The 17,248-nt window shown below is 41.8% G+C and overlaps 1 protein-coding gene and 1 long non-coding RNA gene across 4 annotated transcripts in view; both read left to right on the top strand.

Annotated features, from left to right (window-relative positions):
* The window catches only part of LOC148127445 (uncharacterized), a 475,162-nt gene that overhangs the window by 283,885 nt on the left and 174,029 nt on the right, over nucleotides 1-17,248 (top strand). The window lies entirely within an intron of this gene.
* The window catches only part of RAB27B (RAB27B, member RAS oncogene family), a 105,590-nt gene that overhangs the window by 63,199 nt on the left and 25,143 nt on the right, over nucleotides 1-17,248 (top strand). Inside the window, exon 1 of one of the 3 annotated variants that reach the window (XM_087927484.1) lies at nucleotides 2,034-2,242. The exons of 1 other annotated variant lie outside the window; for it this stretch is intronic. The gene's annotated coding sequence lies outside the window, so the exon portion shown is untranslated. Of the gene's footprint in view, nucleotides 1-2,033; nucleotides 2,243-2,347; nucleotides 2,390-17,248 lie in introns of those variants that run through there. One more of the 3 variants, XM_087927485.1, reaches the window with a different exon arrangement.

The following is a 17,248-nucleotide window of genomic DNA, read 5'->3' as shown; positions in this document are numbered from 1 at the left end:
ATTTATTTATATCCCACTTTTATTATTTTTACAAACAACTCAGGTTGACCCAACATATCCTATACAACTCCCCACTCCTTCCCCCCAACAACAACCCTGTGAGGTGGGCTGGGCTGAGAGTAAGTGACTGGCCCAAAGTCAACTAGCTGGCTTTCATGTTAAGGAGGGACTTGAATTCACTGTCATGGCTGAGGTGGATTAGAATTCACTGTTTCCTGGTGACTGGCCCAAAGTTACCTAGCCAGCTTTAGTGCCTAAGATGGAAGTAAAATACCTGTGTTCAGAGTCCCAAAGTCACCCAGCTTAGCTTTCATGGCTAAAGCAGAACTAGAACTCACTCTCTTGCTTTCTAGCCTGGTACCTTAATCACTACACTAAAAATATTCCCTTTATTTATTTTATAATAATCTTTTTGTGCATAACCTTTTCTGTATGGGCAATAACTGCACGCTTCTACCCTACATATCCCGTTACTGATTCTTCTAGTTGAAGATAGATTTGGGACCTCTGCATAAATGAACTTTACCCTACAGTTATATGGAAGCTAAATTTGGACTGTTCCACATTCATCAAGTCAGAAAATATTTGTCCATATTTAAAGGTCAGATTGGCTGCATTCATTCAAGTCTTAAAATTTGCTACAGTCACTCAACAATGAATTGAATTGACTACATATCCAGAGACCCAGCTTTATCAAGTCATATAACTGCAAAAAAAAACACACATTTTTTTCCCCCCACAAATAGTAATCTGCTTCAGATCCTGCCACGCAACATGGGAAGGTCAGGGACTCAAAGTGAGTCATGAAAAGAAAATTTGGCACAGAGCCTGCATGTATTTCCTTATCCGTCTTCTATATCAGTAAATACTTTGTGTGGCCTGATTGCCTGAAGAGCTGGTTTGGGTTTTATCTTAGCTGTTTTGGCAGGAGATGCAGCCAACATTAAGTGTGTGTGTGTGTGTGTGTGTGTGTATGCATGTGTGAGTAAATACATTAATTAAAGTGACACCTTTATCAAATACAATATAAACCGGTCTGCTAAGACAAGGAATCTGAAGAGATCCGTGGCCTTCATGATAGCTCTTTCTTCCATTTGGGAGCCTTAAAAAGAAATCTTCAGCCAACCTTCCAAAGAAACCACACAGCTCGTCTCTCAAGACTTGGTCACTTTTATTTTTACAGGTAGTCCTCGACTTACGACCACAGCTGAGCCCAGAATTTGTGTCGCTAAATTTGTTCAGTGAGTTTTGCCCCGTTTTATGATTTCCCTTGCCCCGTTCGTTAAGGGAAATCGCTGCAGTCGTTAACTTAGTAAGGCGGTTGTTAAATGAATCTGGCTTTGCCCATTTGACTCGGCTCGTCCCAACGTCCCAAAAGAGGATCGCACGCTCCTCCCCCACCAGGACACTGTCATAAATACGAACCCATGGTCAAGCATCCAAAAGTAAATCGCGGTGACCAATGGGTCGCAAGTCTGAAAAAGGGTCACAACCAAGTGGCCCTTTTTTTCCCAGTGCTGTTGTTCAAAGTTACGAACACTGATGTAAGTCAAGGACTACGGTACCTTTACCATGGAAAGCAATCAGTCGGCCACCCAAGGAACAAGGAAGATGGTGCAAGCGGAGGGGGGGGTGCAGTGGTTAGAGTGCAGTACTGCAGGCTACTTCTGCTGACTGACTGCAGTTTGGCAGTTCAAATCTCACCAGGCTCAAGGCTGACTCAGCCTTTCATCCTTCCCAGGTGGTTGCAAAATCCAGACCCAGATGGTTGAGGGACAACAGGCTGACTCTGCAAAACCTCTTAAGAGAGAGTGCTGTAAAAACATTGTGAAGCGGTATATAAAGTCTTCAGTGCTATTGCTAAGGTTTCACAGCGCCCTTGAGTCCTCCACTCCGCGCTCTCTTTTTCCCGGGCTACCTTCAGCCGCACCTGTCCTGGCCGGGGATCGGGAAGGAGGGAGGGAGGGGAGGAACGCCTTTTCTTCCCCTCCCGTCGGCCTGTAGAGGCAGCAGCTTCCCCGAGCCGAGGGCGGTGCCAAGTTAGAAGCCGACTGACTTTTTTCGGCACTCTAAGCCGCCCAATTCTCCCCGGTGTGTGTGTGTGTTTCCCTCCCCCTTCCTTCACAACCGCCCCATCCCCGTTTCCAAAAAGGTGGCCGGGGGAGGTGCCGGGAAAGGCGGAAGGAAAGTACTTGGCAAGCGGGCATCCGAGCCAAAGAAGGAACAAGGCTTCCCCACGCCGGTAAGTTTTCCTCAAGATCGAGAGTCGGGCTTTATTGGGTTCCGAAGCGGGACGAGGCCGGGAGTCGATGGGTCGGTACCTTCGCTGCAGGAGCGAAATCGGGGTCTCTTCCAGGGTTGCAAGGCCGAGGAGCTGAAATGCAGCGAGGTTTGGCGTTGCGTGAGATTTGTGCGCCGTATTATATATAGCAGGCTGTGCATCGGAAAGTTTTTTCGAAGGCAGGTTTTTGTTTTTTTTAATTGATTTTACTTTTTGCAGAAAAACACAACTCTCTTTTTGTGGCTCCGTGGGGGTTTGCCTGTCATACAAACCCTCAAGGGTTTAGAGTGGGGTTTTTGCACCCCCCCTCCCCTCCTTGTAGCCTGTTGCTACATTTTAAGGAGGAACTTTACAACATCAGAAACCGTCGCGGGCGCGAAAAGCGCGCCTGCTGCTCTTCAATTCCTGGGAGAAATGAATTTTTAGCCGTTTCTAAAGTCACTCCGAATTCTCCCACCATTCCCGTTAGGAAGTAGAGCTCTGTCGTCTTCTACTCTTTTAGCGTTAGGGCTGTTGATTTTGAAGATAGTGATCTCTGCTGATGTGTACAGGAAGTGTTGTGGTTACTTTAAAGAAATGAGCCCCAACTACGGAATCCTGTTTTAGACAAAGGTGAGGTAGGTTGTAATCCCTGTTTATGCTGTTTTGGAAGCCCTGCAAATCCTGGCTTACCTCTGAATAAGGCATACAATATAGTTGCACCTGTTGGGGTTTCCTCCCATGGTGGGTGATGGATATTACCAGGAGCCACCCTGGCTTGTTGTATCTTTTATGAGCCAGGATCCTAATTGTTAATGATGTGGTGCAGTTTGTAGGTGCACTTTTGAACACTGTTCTAGCACAGTGCCTGAATGAGTGAAGGAAATACATCAGGAAAACTATAAGAAGGCACAGGTTTTTGCCTTAAAAGTGCCTATGCTGATTGACCTGCCTGGATGGGAATGTAAAACTAGTTACCACAATTGAATAGAAAATGCAATATATTGGCATAACAGTTAAGTTATCAATGGGCACTTTCAATCTGTTGATTTAATTCTTTGGACATTTTTCAGCTGTTGTCACAGAAAGTGTGTCCACCTTCGAAAAGAATAAGGCTTTCCCCTGAGTAAATCAGCATAGTATTATATGCACGACATACTTCAGTTTATGTTTCAATGCCTCAAAATGAAATTGTTTCTTTATTACTACAAACTGGTGGATTTCAGTAACGTATATGTTAAGGCATTTACAGTTATAGAGACGTTCCCACACTAAGTTGCCATTTGCTTTCATAAAGTCTGTTCAACAAGCTGTAGTGGCTGGGCTTAGCCACCAAGTACGATTTACAAATATTATGTAGTAGGTTCACATGATGCAGCCCTTAGTCAACCACTTAGTGCAGAGGGGGAAATCTACCTCCTCAAAGGTAATTATCACGGAATTAGTTCTTAGTACTGTAGAAAGTTTCTTGAAGACTTGCCAAGATTAATCCTAAAACAATTCAACTAGGACAAATTGTGCTGGTTTTACCATTTTGAACTGAAAAGCAACCTAGAAACTTAAGGGGCATGGCAGGGAGGAGGTGGGCAGCAAGGATGTCAGAAAAGTCAAAATGGCTGCTAGGAGTACACAGTACATCTTTTTATTAAATCTCCATATTTTTAAGCAGCTAGCTTCACTGATGATTGCTTATATCCTGATTTCATTTTCATCGTTTTTTACTTTCAAGTTGCCCAAGTAGATTTTTATAGAAACCTAAAGGAAATTAATGTTCTGATTTTATATGTCAAAATGTTCTAAGTTGCATCATTACTGAGGTTGCTGAATCTTGGCCATTGTGCACGTATGGTTTGGTGACTTTTGCTTTTCTTTATGAGAAGCTTGGAAGTCACTTCTTCGGGGATAGTTGGGTGAATGAAACAGCACAGACACCCTTTTTAAAATACAAGCTCTATATGAGAAAGACAAGCTGGCATCGTTTCAACAATTTCAACCACTGCCTTTTTTTTTTTCATCTTTGCTCTTCTTTGTGTGCATTAAGTTGGGCTTAACGCTTTTGAACGCACCACCACATCCCGATTTTCTTGCAGATGAATTTGGGGCAGTAAATGGCTAGCCACATTTCATTTTGATGAAACTCTTCTATCGATTTTGCTGAGATTCAAGCCTTGCTATTAATCCTCTCAAGGGAGATTGTTCTGAATTTCAGGATATTGGCCTATCTTTAAAAAGTTTCACTACATGAGCCATTGACCACAGGTGAGCTTATCAAAACTGTTCTCCACTGAACCTTGAAATATCCAAGAATTACAACCCCCCCCCCCCCACTTTTTTTTCTGCTGTTATGCAAAAGTTTGGGGATTAATTGATGCTCTTGAAGAAAGACTTCAAGTAAAATCCTAAATAAATTCCTGTACAGTCTCGTCCTATGCCTGGCTACTCATAATTTTTGTCTCTTTTATATGTTTTTCTGTTATTGTTTTTATATTATTCTTTAAGGAGAATAATTTTCAATTCAGAATTGTGTTCTTTTGAGGTAAATATGAGTCTATGATGTATTGAAGTTACAGTCTCGCATGCAGATGAGTGCTTTGGATTAAAAAAAAATAATCCAGAGTTTACATGGGTGTATGCTCAGCCCCTTCAAGCAGCCAAATTTTATTCCCCTGGGCACATACAGCTGCCATGTGATCCTGGGAAAAGCCATACTTGGTCTGAAGTATCCTTAATAAGACCACGTGTTTCCATTCAAGCTCCAAATTCCGTCTTGCCCTTCAAAGCTGAAACAGTGCACAATCCTAGGAAATATCTCACGCTGGACTTAGTGTGACAATAATCTTTTATTTCATGCTATGTCTGGGTGCTTCCTTGCTTCCAAATTTCTGTTTCTCCTGGAGAATTCTCCCTTGTGCAGCTTTTGGGTGACACCATGTGACAGAGAGAAGGAGTTCAACAATTAATTTCTCCTACTTTGAGACACACGAGAGAGTTTTAATTTACTAAGGCAAACTTCACTTAATGGAATGTGGCCTTCCACTCAACAACCATTTCTTTTTCAGATGTATATATGTTTGTATGTGTGTGTGTGTGTATTTTTTTTTCTTAAGTTTTTGCGGGTACTTACATGTATGGCATTCAGCTTTGTTCAGGTATTTTCCCATGTCATTGCAGTTGTGCTTTTAAAGTTGTAGCAATGTTTTGGCAGAATCTCATCTGGGAAAATACCTGAACAAAGCTGAATGCCATATATCTCTATCTCTATCTCTATCTCTATCTCTATCTCTATCTCTATCTCTATCTCTATCTCTATCTCTATCTCTATCTATCTATCTATCTATCTATCTATCTATCTATCTATCTATCTATCTATCTATCTATCTATCTATCTATCTATCTATCTATCTATCTATCTATCTATATTTTACACAGGCTTTTTATCTTTAAGCCTCCTGGAGTCACTGAGAATGAGTTGGGTGACCTTATAAATTTGCTTAAGTAAATAAATATAGGATGGATTTTTCAAAGTTGCATTTTGCTTGTTCACATTGATTCAGTTGCAACTTACAACTTGTGTTACTCACAACTTGTGTTATTTTATTATTTTATTTAAATTCCGCCTTTGTACAAATTACTCAAGACGGTGAACATATCCAACACTTCCTCTTATATTCCCCATAACAGCAACCCTATGAGTGGGTTGAACTAAGAGAGAATGACTGGTCCCAGGTTACCCGTCTGGCTTTCATGCCTATGGCAGGACTAGAACTCACAATCTCCTTGGCCCAAAGTCACCCAGCTGGCTTTCCATGCGTAAGGTCGAACTAAAATTAATGGTTTCCTGATTTCTAGCCTGGTGTCTTCACGACTAGATCAAACTGGTTCTGTTTCTTACTCCCAAATGAATGTGTTCAGTGGTGTAACACAATGAACGGATTAGACCAGGGCTGTCAAACTCCCAGCTGGTGGGCTGGATGCATCACCGCCTGGTTTAGCGAAGGGGGAAAAAGTCCTGATATGTCATATGATGTCGCTGGGACGAGGTGAGTTTGACACCCCTGGATTAGACTCAGCTAAAAAAATTGTGCCAAATGGTGCCCGGCATAATCTGGAGTAGCCCGCTCTAGATTATGAAGGACAAATTTGAGTCTAATCTGTACCATGCAATTTGTAGGTAGTAGCCATGCTCTATCACCTCACTACCTCCTGATATAACTGATCGTGCAGTTACAGATATTGGGAATTCAGAAATGATTTCAGAAAAACACAAAGATCTTCTCATGTGAACCATCATGTATGGTTAGACCTATGACTTCCATTGCTTCGTCTCACTTCTACTGCACCTGGTCATTTATGGCTGTTGTGTCTGTACTTCTTTTCAGAGTCAAGGCTATGGTCTGGTGGTGGGATTCAAATTTTTTTACTACCAGTTCTGTGGGTGTGGCTTGGTGGGTGTGGCAGAGGAAGGATATTACAAAATCTCCATTCCCTCCCCACCCCACAAACCTGCTTTCCATCTCTGTTCTCCTGTGCAGGGCAACAAAAGAAGACCCAGCTGACCAGCTGGGATTCGGGAGACAGAGAATAGATGGGGGCAGGGCCAGTCAGAGGTGATCTTTGCCAGTTCTCTGAACTACTCAAAATTTCTGCTAGCTGTTCTCCAGAACTGGTCAGAACCTGCTGAATACCACCTCTGCTATGGTCAGAGAAGAATGACCCATGTAGCAGCATGAAACTGAGACATGTCAAGAGATAGCAGAGAAGGACAAAGAAGGAAGGAACACACTGTACAAATTAATGGTCATCCAAGCCAGGGCTGCTTCTCTTCCTGGGCTAGTTACCATAGCAAAGGATGAAAAGCAGCTGATAGAGATTAGGGATGGGAACACAACCCTGTGATTTTGATCTCTGAAAAAGTTGATTTGAATCAAAGTTGAAAATGCAACAGCGTGAGAAAAATGTAGCTAACTATGTAAAATCTTTTATCTGTTTGTGCAGAGTTCAGTGAATACGATTTTTTCTTCGCAACAGTTAAGTTGCTATGGGTGCTATTTGATAATTGAACACAATTCTCCCATTTAAATAGTAAAGATAAGGCATCACTTCTTATTAAAAGTTTATCAACTTTCATTATTATTTCCATGTTGTGTAAGCAAGAAATTCATGGCTGTAAAATAGCTTTTATGAGAGAAAAATATAATTCTCCATGTTTCCCCTCCCCATATATTTATTATGGAATGTTGCATGACTGGCACTCTCTACTTTTGTTTGTAAAATAGGCCTCTCACAACCGGTTCTGCCTTTCTGGTAAATAAAATGTGTGTATCTGTATGTGTTATAAATAAACATAGTACAACCTCCTAGCTCTGTGGTATACAGATGATTAAATGATTCAGACTTTTCTTCTGTCCTTAGGAGACAAAAAATCAATCTCACAAGAGATAAACAAAATCACACTATTTTAAAACAAAGGTTAATATAAATATAAAATATTTTTAAAAATTAACTCTAGGTGTTAAAACATAAACTTTTAAAGGTAACAGTGGGTGGATTTCAGATCTATTCAGATCACAGTAAAACAGTTGGTTAAAGATCTATGGAGAATCTCAGTCATCCAGGTCATGGTTGCCCCAAAGGTGCTTTTTCAAGAGGCAACTGGACTTTCTGGGATTTTTTTTTGGAGACATTTTGCTTCTCATCCAAGAAGCTTCTTCAGCTTTGACTGGATGATGGGGGATGGAGAGATTTATACTTCTTGCAGACAGCTGGTCATTTGCATCCTTTTAGTGAGTCATGAAGGCCACCTGGAGGTTATATCTGTGTCATCAGGGTCACCTGAGTGGTGCAAATGGGGGAGGAGCCTTCTTGGAACTGTTGAAAGATCTGTGTTGTAAACTGGAGATAGATGATGTCATATCCAACCCCTCTGTTGAGAGAGGGCTGTTCAATTTTGACAAATTTTGTCAAAGAGGCCATCTATGACCAAATGAAGGTTATCTCCTCTCCTCTCTTCTTCTCTCTCTCCTCATCTCTCATCTCCTCATCTTTGTCCTGTCCTCTCTTCCTTATCATCTTTTCTCCTCTCTTCCATGTCATCTCCTCTCCCCATATTTGTTCTTTCCTGTCCTCTCTCTCCTCTCTTCATCTTTGTCCTCTCTCCTCTCCTCTCCTCTCCTCTCCTCTCCTCTCCTCATCTTCATCCTGTCCTGTCCTCAACTTTGTCCTGCCCTGTCATCTCTTCTCCTCTCTTCCCTGTCATTTCCTCTCCTTTCCTCTCTTCTCCTCCCCTTCCTGTCATCTCCTCTTCTCTCCTCTCTCCTCCTCTGCCTACATTATTTAAGAGGGTGTGAACTCACAGTGGTATAATGGCAAGTGTAATAGAAGTGTGTATCTCCATCCCACCAAGACTGAGTATAGTTTTCCTACTTGCCAGTGCAGCCACCTGTACATCTGATGCAAGATTTGAATCCAAACTGTCCTTAAACTGTTTTCTTAAACTGTTCAGAGCAGCGGTTGCCAATCAGTGGGTCGTAAGAAAATTTTGGTGGGCTGCAGAGAAATCTCACCCCCAGAGCACCCCCACCAAAGCAATTCATCCAGGCCGCGCAGCCCACATGCCCGTGGGAACCCTCCCCGCCCACTCACTCCTTACCCGTCAAACTTGCCTGCTAAATTGCTATTTTTCCTTTTTTGTACCATCATCTGTTCTTGCTGTGCCGGGAGATTTAGATTAGCTAGGAAGCCGGAAATGGTTGGATTTCTTGCTTTCTAGCTAGTCTTTAGCTCTTCGGCTCTGCTTTTAAGCATAGCCGAACCTCCCTTAAGACTGAAGCTTCTATTATTCAGTGCAGACTCATGGCAAGCAAATTTGAGACACTAAGTAGCTGATGGCAGATAGATCACTGAATGATTCTGTGAGCAACTCAATCTGCCTGCCTGCTTGCTTTGCCTGATTTTGGGTAAAAGTTGCTCTTTTTTAAATAAAAAATTCAATATTTACATTCATGGTGTGTTGTGAGTTAATTTTATGCGTTTGCTTTCAAGCAAATTTTATGTGACAGACTGTCCAATGGCAGATAGATAGATTTCTGAATGAATCTGTGATTCTGTGAGCAACTCAATCTGCCTTCCTGCTTTGCCTGATTTTGGGTAAAAGTTGCTCTTTTTTTATAAAAAAAAAAACAAATATTTATATAAATATTTATAATATTTACATACAAACCATGCCCAACCAGTCACATGACCACCAAGCCACACCCACAAATTAGGCCATGCCCACAGAACTGGTTAGTGGTCCCTGGGATTTAAAATTATGAGTTTGGTGGTCCCTCAGTTCCAAAAGGTTGGTGGTTCAGAGGAAGGTTAAACGAGGCCATTTTTAATCCCTAAATCTGGAGCCTCTCTTCATAAAATGTCTGGTTACTATGATCTGGTTCAGTTTATTGTTTTCACCCAATACATCATTGCCTTCAGGCATCTATGTGGCACCTGCACAATGTCTCCTATTGTGACATTAATTGTATAAATGCAATTAATATGCAAGTTTAAGGAACTATCCCAGCTCCAGCAAATATCTATCCTTTGAATCTGCTAGTGCATCTCAAGATAACGTCTACATGTGGACCGGTGAGAGCTTATTTTGAGAAGCAAGAAGTAGTTCCAGGAAAGAGAGACTTATCATAATCAAGACTTAAACACAGGGGTGGGATTCTAACACTTCACACCTATTTGTTAGAACTGGTTGTTATCATTCTAAGCAGTTTGGAGAACCAGTTGTTAGAAGAAATTACTGGCCTAATCCTGTAAGGAAGGCAGGAAGGAAGCATTCTGGTGTTGCTTACAGAAACTGCCTCTCTGTTAACCCTGATTACATTCTTGGCAGGGCTAGACTTCCTGTTTCAGGAACTTCTCTGGAGGTTTTTTTCCCCTCCTTTGCTGGTACTTTGCTTGTGTGGAGTGACCATTCAAAGTTACAATGGCACTGAAAAAAAGTGACTTATGACCATTTTTCACACTTACGACTGTTGCAGCATCCCCACAGTCATGAGAGGCCAGGTGAGGAGATGTGTGCCTCGATGTGAGTGATGTTGAGTTGGCCACGCCAAGCCAATAACATGACCACCAAGCCACATCCACCACCTAAGCCATGCCCACAGAACCCATTGTTAAAAAATTTGAATCCCACTCCTGCTTAAATACTTAATTTCTTTTTACACTTTCATGTTACAAGAGCTGCTGTTGCATTGCATGAATGTATACAATAATTTGATCCATACAGTTACTATCAAGTCTCCTTTGGTTGTCAGAGTTCCTAGAGTCATTTCAAAGTGACATGTTCATGGCAGGAGGGTTGTTTTAATATAAATCCTATTAATAAAACTAAATGGAGGAGTATGTTTTGTTTTAACTGCATATTCCTTGTGATTGCAAATATATTCTGGTGTATATTTACTTTACTCATTTTGTATAACGTTAAGTGGTTTTTTTGTATGTGTGTGACTTTGAGTCAGGGATTTTTAAGCAATATTCCAGAAGTGGTTTGCCACTGCTTGCTTCCAAGGGCTGAGAGAGAGTGACTGGCCTTTGTGCCTAAGTCAGGACTCGAACTCAGGGTCTCCTGGTTTCTACCTTGGCACTTTAACCACCACACCAAATTGGCTCTTGCTATTTGGTAAATGTTGTTTAGTATTGATTTTTTTTTAAATATTACTGTGGTTGGGGACACATAAATAAACATGTTTGCTTGTCGTGTAAGTTAAAGGTATCAACAAATGGGGGAGAGTCTACATTTTATATAAGAAAAAGGATCCCAACTTTTCCATGGTTAGAAGCAACACAAGACCTGAAATCTGTATGTTTTTGAAGTGGATAGATTTTATAACTTTCCTTTTGTTTTTCTGACTAACTGGGAAAGTCTCAGGGAAGGGTGGTTTTTTTTTTTTTTTTTGGTGCATTTAGGAGGCACTTGTTGCAAAACAAGATACCTAGGAGAGGAAAGTAATATTGGTGATTCTCTTGCCATATCTTGCTGAGCAATCTGTTTTTTAGAGATTGTCTCCCTGCAGGGCTCACTTATCATTTCACAGTCAGCCGGAGAAAAACTGCTTTAAAGCTACAGGCTGATGCAGAAACACAGAGGCAAGAGGAAAGAGGCCTGATCCTTTCTCTTGAAGAACTTCTTGAATGTACAGGTAGTCCTCCACTTACAACAGTTCATTTAGGGAGAGTTTGAAGTTACAGTGGGAGTGAAAAAAAAAAGACTGTTGCAGTATGGTCACATGATTAAGATTCAGACCCTTGGCAATTGACTCATATTTATGATGGCTGCAGTGTCCTGTGAACAGGTTTTGTGACCTGATAAGCAAAGTCAATGGGGAAGCCAGGTTCACTTAATAATCACGTTACTAATTTAACAACTGCAGTGACTCAATTAACAACAGGGGCAGGAAAGATGGCAAAGGCCACTTAACAACTGAGCAACAGAGATTTTTGCCTCAACTGTGATCGTACGTTGAGGGTTACCTCTGTGTTTGGCCCCTGCACGACAGTGGAGTAGATTGGTTGCAAGTCTGGTAGAAGATGCCTTATCTTCTGCTTGTTGGATTCTTTGGCTCCAATTTACTGCTTCGATTGAATCAGGTTTCCCTAGAAAGGAAAAAAAAAATCCCCTGGGATTTAATGTGGTTCTAGTCTAGAAGCACACCCAGCTCAGCTGAGGTCTGCAATGATTATACTCTGCCTACAAAGGAGCAGCATTTTACTTAGTTGCTCAGCTTGCGTCCTGCGTTATGTTCATGCTGCACTATCCTTTTGTCTATAACAATAATCCAATGAAATAGCTGGGCTGAGAGAGAGCCTCTGGCCCAAAATCACCCAGGGAGTTCCCCAACTGAGTATAGACCAGAGGTGGTATTCAGCAGGTTCTGACCAGTTCTGGAGAACCAGTAGCAGAAATTTTGAGTAGTTCAGAGAACTGGCAAATCCCACCTCTAACTGGCCCCACCCCCATCTCTTCTCCGCCTCCTGAGTCCCAGCTGATTGGCTGGGCCTTCTTTGGTTGTCCTGCACAGGAGAACGGAGCTGGAAAGCAGGGTAGTGGGGTAGAGAGGGAATGGGGATTTTGCAGTATCCTTCCCCTGCCACTCCCACCAAGCCACACCCACAGAACCGGTAGTAAAAATTTTTTGAATCTGACCACTGGTATAAACCTTCTCTCTTGTCACATGGTTGCCCCAGTGCCAGCACTTTACCATGATGCTGGTATATGGTGACATTGAACAAGTTCTGCCTCCTGGAAAATCTTTTTAAGTAATAGAAATTCAAGACATGCCAAGACCAAAGAACCTATTCTTTAGTGTATCCTCACATTCTCTACAGAAATATATGAGAAGTAGGTTCTAGGTAGCACAACTTGCTGCGGGACAAGAGTTACACAAATATCAAAGAAACGGTGGAATAGAATCATTAAAGGATGCAAAAGAGAAGAACAAAATTAAATGTGAATGACAAAAATTTAAATAATTTGTTAAGTTATTTTAAGTACTTAAGTTGAATTGTTGAATTGTCCCACAGTGAGTAGGCCACGCTGAGTTGGCCACAGTGAGTTGACTGTGATGAGTTGTCCCATTCTGGTGAGAGCATGCAAAAATGGCCCCAGGAAGCAAAAGTAGTCTGGAAATATAACTCTTGTAGAGCATAATATGGCAGCACCCCACTGGCTTTTTTATATTCCTAGATGTACAGATGTAAGATAACATGAAACGAAAGGATGTGATGGGAAACATTGTCCTTTCTTCATCTATCTCCAGTTTTTGCCCTTATCCCAGTTCAAAGGTAAAACCCGTCAGGAATGGAAGATGGGCAGAAATATGCCTGACTGCTGAGTTATAATTCATATTTGAAGTACTTAAGAGCATTTGCGCCTCGTTATGGCAAAAAAAAAAATAAGCTAGTTATTAAGGAAGCAGATGGGCCCAAGAGAGTTTTATGTAAGATTTATTGATGTTAAGCAGTGTTAGACCTGGAAACACGTCCAAATTGCGTTTAAGAGTGTGTATGCTGTAAATACTCTAATCTTCATCTGATTCTGAAATGAAGTCAATATCTGTACCTGCTGAATCTTTAATAAAAGATTAAGGCATCTCAATAATGAAGGGTCTCTGCTTCATCTGAATTGCAAACAATGAGAGATTACCCCAAAGAAGTAGAGATGTCGTCCCTTAGATGCTGAAGCCCAGCTGCTCAGGGCATTAAATGACATCACGAGCATCTTGGATTCTGACATTAAGCATAATAGGTGTGGTTCTTGTAGGGGGCATTATCTAAGTTCCTGATACTAAGGAACTATTAGCCAATAATCTAGATGGGAAGTTCCAGAATTGTCAACTATAGCAACCAAATGGTCCTTGACCTAGAATCATTGTAGCTGGTGGAATCAGTCAAAGCTATCTGAAATTGCTTCAAGCCACTAAGACTGAATGAGTATCTAGTGACAAGGTTGAATGGAGAACTCTCAGCCTATTTATAGGTTCCTTCAGTCTCATTTTGGATTTGTTTCATCAAATACATGCCAGTCTACCAACGCTCCAGTGAATTAGGATAAGGCCTCCATTAATTGGATCTCATGTGGCCTTCATCTTCGACAGTATTTTAGCATCTACATTGCTATGGTTGGCTTTTATGGTAAGAAGAAAGGGGGCTTAGCATTATCAATAATATTGAATTCAAGATAGAAGTCCCATTTTTTCCCATTGTTAGTGTGTAACAGAGAAACTGAGGTATCTACTTTCAGATACCGAAACTCACTGGCCAACTTTGGGCTTTCTCAGACCAACCTATCTCAAAAAATTGTTGTGGGGATAAATAGGAAGAAACACCTTGTACAGCACTTGGAAGTTCAGCACATCAGCAGTTAATTTGTATCTGCTTGTTGTATTTCTAAGTGTCATAATTGGTTTAATCTGTAACCACTCACCCAATTAATTCAATCAATCTAAATTAACTTCGGATGGATTAGAAAAAGGCCGCCGTTTTTCTCTGACTTTGCCTCAAGATGAACTGGCCAATGACGAGTTCCGAGGGGAAAGAGGTTGTCAAGAAAGATTAATTTTTAAAGATGGGGTTGTTGTGGCAGAGATGAGGCCCACTGATCCTTGGAACTGCAGTTCTTTCTACTGGCAGAGTGGAAATGTTTAATTTGTTTATTACATTTATACACTGCTCATCTCACTCCCAAGTGATTCTGGATGGTGTATAAGGTTGAGATTCCTATTTCTTAAAAGGAAATGAGGAATTAGCTGTGAGGGAATCAGTAAGCATCTGAGGGGATCTAAGTCTTGTCTCTTCAGCATCGATGGTAAGCTGGGAATATGGATGCCGGCATCTATGTTAGTGTTCACATTTGCATAAGTCCAACTACGGGCAGACCTGAAACAAAAAGCAAGTGAGAAATAGCTTTGGAGGAAATGGGCTAATCAAGGAAGTTAAGGGAGGAAGAGATAAAAGCTTCAGCAGTTGTCAGAAAAAGGGTTTAAGGAAACAAATATTTTATTCCTCTAGAAAGCCTTGTTTAATGTCGCTGTGTAAGCCACAGTCTTCCATTTGGGATGGAACATAAGCCTAGAAGTTCTCCAAGTACTTTTCACAGACTCCGTTTAAAAAACTGTAAACTGACATCTCAATGCAGAAAGCAAAATAAAAAACCAGACCTTAAAAAAGAAAAAAAAGAACGTCGTTTCTTGCTTGTGAAAAAATATGTCACATGAAATGTTACAGTTGAAAACATAGAGGGAACGAGACATTTCATGGTAGCAAAGAGCCAGGGTCTCCAAATGTGGGAATTTGAAGCTGGTTGGGGAATTCTAGGAGTCAAAAGTCCACAAGTCTTCAAGTTGCCAAGTTTGGAGATCCCTGGCCTTGAGGAAGAGCAATCCGGGGGAACAGAGATATTTCATCAAATGTAGCTTATAACAAATGCCTGTTGTGTACATAAGAGTTTACTAGAAAATGCATGTGATAATTGGGCAGGACTTCAATTGTGTAGTCACAGCTGCATCTTGGATTTTGATCCTCCCTGTCTTGCAGAAACCTTTGCTGGTCATTCTACTGGAAAGGAAATATGTCAAATGTACATAATTTAATAACGTGAATAAGCTATTTCTAAGAGCTTCCTGTCGACAATTTAGTGTTTATTTTCCCTTCGATGTTACAAATGAGTTGAGATAATACAGCAATCCTAACTTTGAGCTGCAAAGTACCAGGCTAGGGAAGGCTGGTCAAATACCATGGTTCCCCGAAAATAAGACTTGATTTTATATTTCTTTTGCCACCAAAAAAGACACCAAGTCTAATTTTTTTTGGGGGGGGGGTCTTCCACTGACTCACCTTGTGGCAGTGGCACTAATAGCCCTGCCCAGCAGGAGCGGCCAGGGTCACTGTGCATGTCATTCTGGAGCCTGTTTCTCAGTTGCAGAGGCCTTTCCTGAAGGCCTCTGATGGTGAAATGGAGGCCGGGGGCGACGTGTGCAAATGGCGGCAAGTGGCCGCAGAAGAAATGGGCTGGCAAGGCAAGGCAGGTGTTGGGGTGTGCGAGGCCTGGTAAGTAGGGCAGCTCCCCCATCCCCATCCTAGCTTAATTTTTACCCATGCACCTTGCCCCACCCCTGCACCCCGGACTGGGCAGGTCTTAATTAGGGCTTATTTCGGGGGGGGGGTAGGGCTTATATTGGGCACACATATAAAAATCAAGTTAGGACTTACTTTTGGTGTAGGTTGTATTTTGGGGGGAACACAGGTACAAGTAGTCCCAACTTATGAACACAATTGGGACTATTAAGCAAGGGGGTGATGAAGCGAGTCTTTTGCCATGGTTGTTGTGTGAATCACTGCAGTTGTTAAGCAGCCATGTGGTCATGAAGTGAATCCAGCTTCTCCCCATTGACTTCGCTTGTCAGAAACCAGCTGACAATTCGCAAATGGTGATCATTTGACCTCAGGATGGTACAAATACATTCTAGTTGCCATGTGCCCAAATTGAGATCATGTGACTGTGGGGAACACTGTGATGGTTGTAAGTGTGAGGACCATTTTTCATTGCCGTTTTATAGCCCCTTGGCTATAAAAAGGCACAGAAGAGAAAGGTGATTTAAATTAAGAACAAACTGATGGGCTTATGCACGCCCCCTTTATGGACCTCCTAGGAATGGGGTGAGGTCCACAGTAGACAGTTTGAGGTTGAAGCTGTGAGGGGTTGGGGCTGTAACAACAGGGTCAAGTAGGGCATTCCAGGCGTTGACCACTCTGCTGTTGCTAAAGTTATATTTTCTGCAATCGAGTTTGGAGCGGTTTACCTTGAGTTTGTATCAGTTATTTGCCCGTGTGTTGTTGTGATTGAGGCTGAAGAAGTTGTTGACAGGTAAGACATTGTAACAGACAATTTTGTGTACTATGCTTAGATCAGACCACAGGCGGTACAGTTCTAGATTGTCCAGGCCCAAAATTTCGAACCTGGGGGCATAGGGAATTCTATTGTGAGTGGAGGAGTGGAGTACTCTTCTCGAGTGTTAATTTTGGGTAATGAAACGCCTGCAAGAAAACAACCAGGGTCAGAGAGTATCCAGGACCCCTCATTTCAATACTGAGCTACAAATATCCTCCTCTATCAATTATTTCATTGTCTGTAGCCAGGGTTACGACCATGTGTTCTTCACAGGAGGTTAGGTCAGGAGTGTGTGATTCATCTTGCTACTGAGCAAGATTGAAAATGGAGAAACTCAAGGAAATAGATACGGTCTAAGGGAGTCTGATTAATGCCTACTAGAAACTTGGCAACAAACAAGAACTTTGTTAACAGCGATTGCCGAATTGCACTGGCAGCAAGGAGGAATGCAAGCCCAACTTTCATTGTACGGGCAGTCCTTGAATTACTGTGGTTCATTTAGTGACCATTGGAAGGCACCGAAAAAAAAGTCTGATGACCACTCTTCACTATTA

The sequence above is a fragment of the Pseudonaja textilis genome, chromosome 2 (assembly GCF_049901715.1).
Source record: "Pseudonaja textilis isolate UNSWEBS1 chromosome 2, rPseTex1.2, whole genome shotgun sequence".
Taxonomy (NCBI): domain Eukaryota; kingdom Metazoa; phylum Chordata; class Lepidosauria; order Squamata; family Elapidae; genus Pseudonaja; species Pseudonaja textilis.
The sequence above is the reverse complement of the archived record's forward strand: the minus strand, read 5'-3'. Positions and strand labels throughout refer to the sequence as shown.